Genomic DNA, 6,000 nt, shown 5'->3' with positions numbered 1-6,000 from the left:
CAAGGATACTGGAGGACAACGAGGGGAGCCCAGGTTGATCCCTCCCTGTTTTGGCAGCTGGAGTCGGGGGATCTACTCTAAGTCATTTATGAGCTGGTTTGCGCTCTGACATGCGAGCGGCTAACGTCGGAGCATTAGCAAACAAGCCTTATTTGGCTATTTGTGGCGGGGTAGCGCGGGCTAGCATCTTAGCATCCTCGCCGTGCCGTGACTGAGCAGACACTCTTATCTTGACCGTGAGCCGTTCCAGTAGGCCTCAGATTGGATGTTGATATCTACCTGAACAACAACATCAACATGTGGTCAATCACAACTACAGCAAAAGGTGGTTCGTGAGCCAAACCAGGACCGGGAAGGACATCACACCAACCTTGCAGGCCTTACTCTGCAGGTCTTTAAAAACTGCAGAGTACTGGCTGTCATATAGAGGATCTTTGATTAGCGTTTGGGCAGTAGGTCCCTAAAAACAACATAGATCCCTTGTCATGTAGAGGATCTTTAACTTGTGATCTTGCCATAGGTCATTGCAACACTCTCCTGTCATATGGGGAGGGGGGTCTTTGACTAGCATGTTCTTAAAAACAGCACAGCGCTCCTGTAGATTATTCTAATTTTTTAAAATTGTTTTTGCGGCTGTTTTTGCCACATGTCTTTAAAAATTAGATTTAAAAAAATGGAAGTCATTTTGGCTGTATCTTCTTCAAAACAGCAGAAAACTCTCATAGAGGATCTTTGACTAGCATTTTGGCTGTATCTTTGTCAAAACAGCAGAAAACTCTCATAGAGGATCTTTGACTAGCGTTTTGGAGAAAACTCTCATCGAGGATCTTTGACTAGCATTTTGGCTGTATCTTCTTCAAAACAGCAGAAAACTCTCATAGAGGATCTTTGACTAGCATTTTGGCTGTATCTTTGTCAAAACAGCAGAAAACTCTCATAGAGGATCTTTGACTAGCATTCTGGCTGTATCTTCTTCAAAACAGCAGAAAACCTTCATAGAGGATCTTTAACTAGCATTTTGGCTGTATCTTCTTCAAAACAGCAGAAAACTCTCAGAGGATCTTTGACTAGCATTTTGGCTGTATCTTCTTCAAAATAGCAGAAAACTTTCATAGAGGATCTTTGACCAGCATTTTGGCTGTATCTTTGTCAAAACAGCAGAAAACTCTCATAGAGGATCTTTGACTAGCATTTTGGAGAAAACTCTCATAGAGGATCTTTGACTAGCGTTTTGGAGAAAACTCTCATAGAGGATTTTTGACTAGCGTTTTGGAGAAAACTCGCATCGAGGATCTTTGACTAGCATTTTGGCTGAATCTTCTTCAAAACAGCAGAAAACTTTCATAGAGGATCTTTGACTAGCGTTTTGGTGTATCTTCTTCAAAACAGCAGAAAACTCTCATAGAGGATTTTTGACTTCTTTAAAGCAGATGTTAAGAAATTGTGCTATTGGTGAATGAAAAAAAGCCTACGTGACTAATGTTAAATCCCGATGTTCTTGAACCTTGCCTTCCAACCCCTCCTTCTGCACGTATCTCCTATGTTTAGTTGTCCGTGTCAGGTGTTCATTTGTCCCTCTCTTTGGCACGCTAACCTCCTGTATGTTTTGACTGAGACTGCAACCATGGTGGAGGGGGGGGTGAAGCCCCCACGTGGGTCAAAGGAAGTGGTCAGAAGTCGCGTGACGGTGCGTGCGAGCCCCAGGGCCCCACTTGGGAATGGGCGTCTCAATCGGCCTGCCTTGTGTTTGTCACGTTTTGTAAAGGCCTGCTGATCTTCCATTGTTGAGCAGACTGCAGGGACAAACGGGAGCGGGAACACATATAGGGTGTCCTCCAGGACGGGAACAAGAGGAGGAAGAGGCTTTTCAAATGGGTTCCGTACAGGTGGAGATGTGTGCTGTCTTACACGGAAACACCACCATCTTATCATGTAGGTCGGGTTTCTGCGTTGTTTCCATGCAAGGTGCACGGTGATAAAGGTCATGATAGCGTCTTTGCTCTAATCTACACATTCGCTCTCTTTGTGGGACACAATCAGCACAATCAGATGTCCGACACTGAAGAAAAGACTTACCACGTTAATGCCGCCATTATACCCGGGCTATTTACTGGACTTAACCACTAAGAGGATGGAGCGTTAGCAAAACACCTTCACCACTCATAGTGTCATACCAGTATTCTTCACAACACAGTAGCCGCATGAACCAATGTTGTAGTAGTGCTAAGCAGAAAACTGCACATTGAAAATGCTTGATGGTAAACAAATGTAAAGCGATTGTAACTTCTCATGATATACTATATCAAATACATGTGTACTTGTGGCACTTTTTACACATCTTCACGCACTTTCTCTGGCAATTTCATCGCAATAACCACAAACGGTGGAACTTACATCAGAACTCCTGGTGGTACTGATAAATGGCTGTCAATGTCCAAAAATTGGCTCTGGACTTGAGTTTAGGATGCAAATATTACGCGCTAACGATGGATCTGCGCAATCGATCGATAGCGCTGCGCCCGAGATGGATCAATCGTTAGCGCAGAAATCGATCGATTTGTGCGCTCACGATGGATATAACTGCCTTGTGCTGGAGACCGATGCTTTGACACTGCGCTGACGATATAGTGACAATCGTTGATCTGCTAATTGCATACAATGACGGGGTTGGGGTTGGGGTTGGGGTTGGGGTTGGAGTTGGGGTTGGGGTTGGGGTTAGGGTTCAAACTCCACTCCAGTGAACTGCTTGACAATTAATCAAAGATTTGAAATTTGCATGCATGGACTTCTTGTTGATTCTTGTAAGTAACAACGCTCAGCGCTGCCATCTGTTGGCATCTAAACAAACTACACACATCCATCCCGGGAGCGGTAATATACCATCGATCATGAGCACAGAAATCGATTGATTTGTGCGCTAACGATGGCTCCATCTTGGGCGCAGTGCTATCGATCGATCACGCAGATCCATCGTTAGCGCGTAACACAAATGAAGCATTTAGGTAGCAACAATCACAAGCTAACACCAGCAAATATCCCGGAGGGACTTGTGTTTGGATTTAGCATCACAGGAATGCTTTTTCCTTCTTCCTCCCTCTAAGATGATGTCAGCCTTCACAGGAACGAGCGGACTTGGACTGTCAGAGGTAGATGATATCAACATACATGAAGTATGACTTCATAACAGCACAAATATTAAGAGAGCATCTGATGGAGCCATGTGATCTTACCAGTACATCCTAGTCTATGTTGCCCTCTGGTGGCTAAACCGGACAATAAACACTTCAGTGGCTTTGCAAGGGAACTCTTAAAAATGATGGTTCCACTGATGGAATGCTTTGTGGTGGTGTGTTCAGGTCCTTGTGGACATACCTAACTCTATATTGGTATCTGTGGTGATTGAAGAAATGTGTGTGTACACTTTTTAAACATGCCTCGCCTTTGTTTACAGTACGTGTGTACCCATTATCAGTGTGAGTGTGTACCCATTGTTGATGTGTTTTACCCTGATTTGTAAAACCCTGATATGTGCCAAGACTCTGTGTGTGTGTGTGTGTGACACTCGGCTTCTGCATGATGATTGGATGATGTCTGAAGCGGAATCCCTTTTTGATTGACAGTGAAATGAGCCATTTTGAAGTATAAACCCTATCTTTCATTCCGTTGTTCTGAACTGATCCGGAGACTTCAGCGATCCCCAGCGACTTTGTCTTTGTTAATAACGGCTAACGTTGTGTTTGGCGACTCGCTTCTGTCACTCTGCTGTTCCATTCCCCAATGAGCTTCTGCCCCAATCACAATCACTCACACTGAAGGTATTTGCTCAATTTTGCTAGCTAAAGATAAAAGCTAAAACAAACACACCGTCTTTATACACGCACCCACACAAAAACAGACTAAACATCGGGTACGATATGACAGCTTGCTTTGCACCAAAGGAAAAGCAGACGCCTTGATGCCCCTGCAAACAAAGGAAAAGATGCCTTGATGCCCCTGCAAACAAAGGAAAAGATGCCTTGATGCCCCTGCGAACAAACGAAAGCAGAAACACCATGAAAGAAGCAAGCAAGGGCAGTGGCGAAAGCTGATTGGTCCAGGACTCCAGCCTCTTACACAATCTTGAGTGTATAAAAGGCCGGGCAGGGAAAAGGAAGGGTGCTTTTTTGCAGCTGCGCTGTAATAAGACCGGCTTACTTGTAGGCATACAGGGACTGCAGATAATCCCGGACGTCTGTATTAGGTATTGTTGCCAGGAATAAGCGATCTGGTTCTCAATTCTATGATTTGGTTCTTTAAGATTCCTTGATTCGAAACCCACTTAGAGTCCTCAACACTCAGCCATTCACACAGTAGCCTCGCACAGTAGCTGCTAGCAAGCTGCACATCATGGCAGATACTAGAGTTGACAGTTTGCCCACCCATGCCCTGCACCAGAAGGTGAAAACCACTCATTAGCAAGAAGAAAGGCCGTGTAGGAATTTGCTAAAAATACAAACATAAAAGGACACTGTATATTATTTCAGTGACGTGTAAAAAAAAAAAAAAAAAAAAGAAAATGTCAACTTCATAGATTATTATTGGCATTGATTTATATCTTTAGCAAAAATAACATGAGAGAGCAAAGCCGAAAGGCAAAGCTCTCAATTTGCCGGTCCATCTATGTTCTTACCCTCAGCTATAGTCATGAGCTTTGGGTAGTGACTGAAAGGACCTCCCTGGGGAGGGTGTCAACAGGCGGACGGCCTCGAGGAAGACCCAGGACATGTTGGAGAGACTCCAGTCTCCCAACTGGCCGGGGAATGCCTCCTTGGGATCCGCTGGAAGGAGCCAGACGAAGTGGCCGGGGAGAGGGAAGTCTGGGCCTTCCTGCTTGGGCTGCTGCCCCCGCGACCCGACCTTGGATAAGCGGTAGAAGCTGGATGGATGTATAAAATAAATAGCAATAAATAATAATTTTGTTATTGGCATTAGATGCCCTTTAGTCTGGTTTGAGCACCGGTCGCCCAAAATTTACATGTCCTCCATATGAACTGTAATTCATACTTTTAATAAGTAGATGACCGTTTTTTTGCTGTGGTATACAGTGAATACGTTTCTGATGTGAAGAATGGCAAGTTTCGAAAGAACAGTATGTGTTTATATATTTGCAATTAATTATGCATTAACTCCGGATGTGATTAATTGCGATTAAATATTTGAAGCCCTAAAATATTCAAGAAAAAAAAGTCGCAATTGTACAATAAATATATATAAAATATTTATATAAAATAATATATAACTGGTAAATATTGGCATCAGGGCATCTTGATTTTTTTCTATTTTTGGCGATATCAGCACTCTAATATTCTATAGTTTGAATGTAGATTAGCATTATAGTGGAAGCAAACTTGTAGTCAAAAGCCAAAGAAAATGCAATTTGGCAATTTTACAACCTCCTTGTTACATCATTTAAAATGTAAAAAGATAGTCAACATGATTATTTTACTCGAAGTGCAACCGTGTAGTGCTGCTCCACCGTCTCATTGGGCGTTCCTTTCCCTTTAGCCAGGAGCAGGTCATCCTTGGGCCAGTCCAGGAAATGTCATCAGCCCTCCCAATGTCCCGTTTGCAGTGGACCTTTTGGCTTTCCTGTTCAGCGTGTATGGATAAGGCCTTTGGTGACAAAATGCTGACCACTGGGAGTATCAGTGACCTCTGACCCCATGTGACCTTACTTCCTGAATTCATTTGAGACTATATTGGTCATGCAGCTTAGTTGAGTACTCTAACCATAAAAAACTTACATATCAGCTTAACTATAAAAATATTTTTCTGTTGTTCTTAAGCGTTTATGTGTTTTAATGTGCTTAAATGTTTTGTTGTGCTTTTTCTGGCTGCCACGGGCAAGAAGGAAATTACGTGCAATACCATTTTTGGCCACAACGTCAGCATGGGTGGGGCGTTTGGCGCTGTTCCAACAATGGAGCTAATGATTGACGGTTGATAAGCGAGTAAGGAAAA

The sequence above is a fragment of the Doryrhamphus excisus genome, linkage group LG13 (genome assembly GCF_037039965.1).
Source record: "Doryrhamphus excisus strain RoL-2023G ecotype Guam linkage group LG13, RoL_Dexc_Guam_v1.1, whole genome shotgun sequence".
NCBI classification, from domain to species: domain Eukaryota; kingdom Metazoa; phylum Chordata; class Actinopteri; order Syngnathiformes; family Syngnathidae; genus Doryrhamphus; species Doryrhamphus excisus.
The sequence above is the reverse complement of the archived record's forward strand: the minus strand, read 5'-3'. Positions refer to the sequence as shown.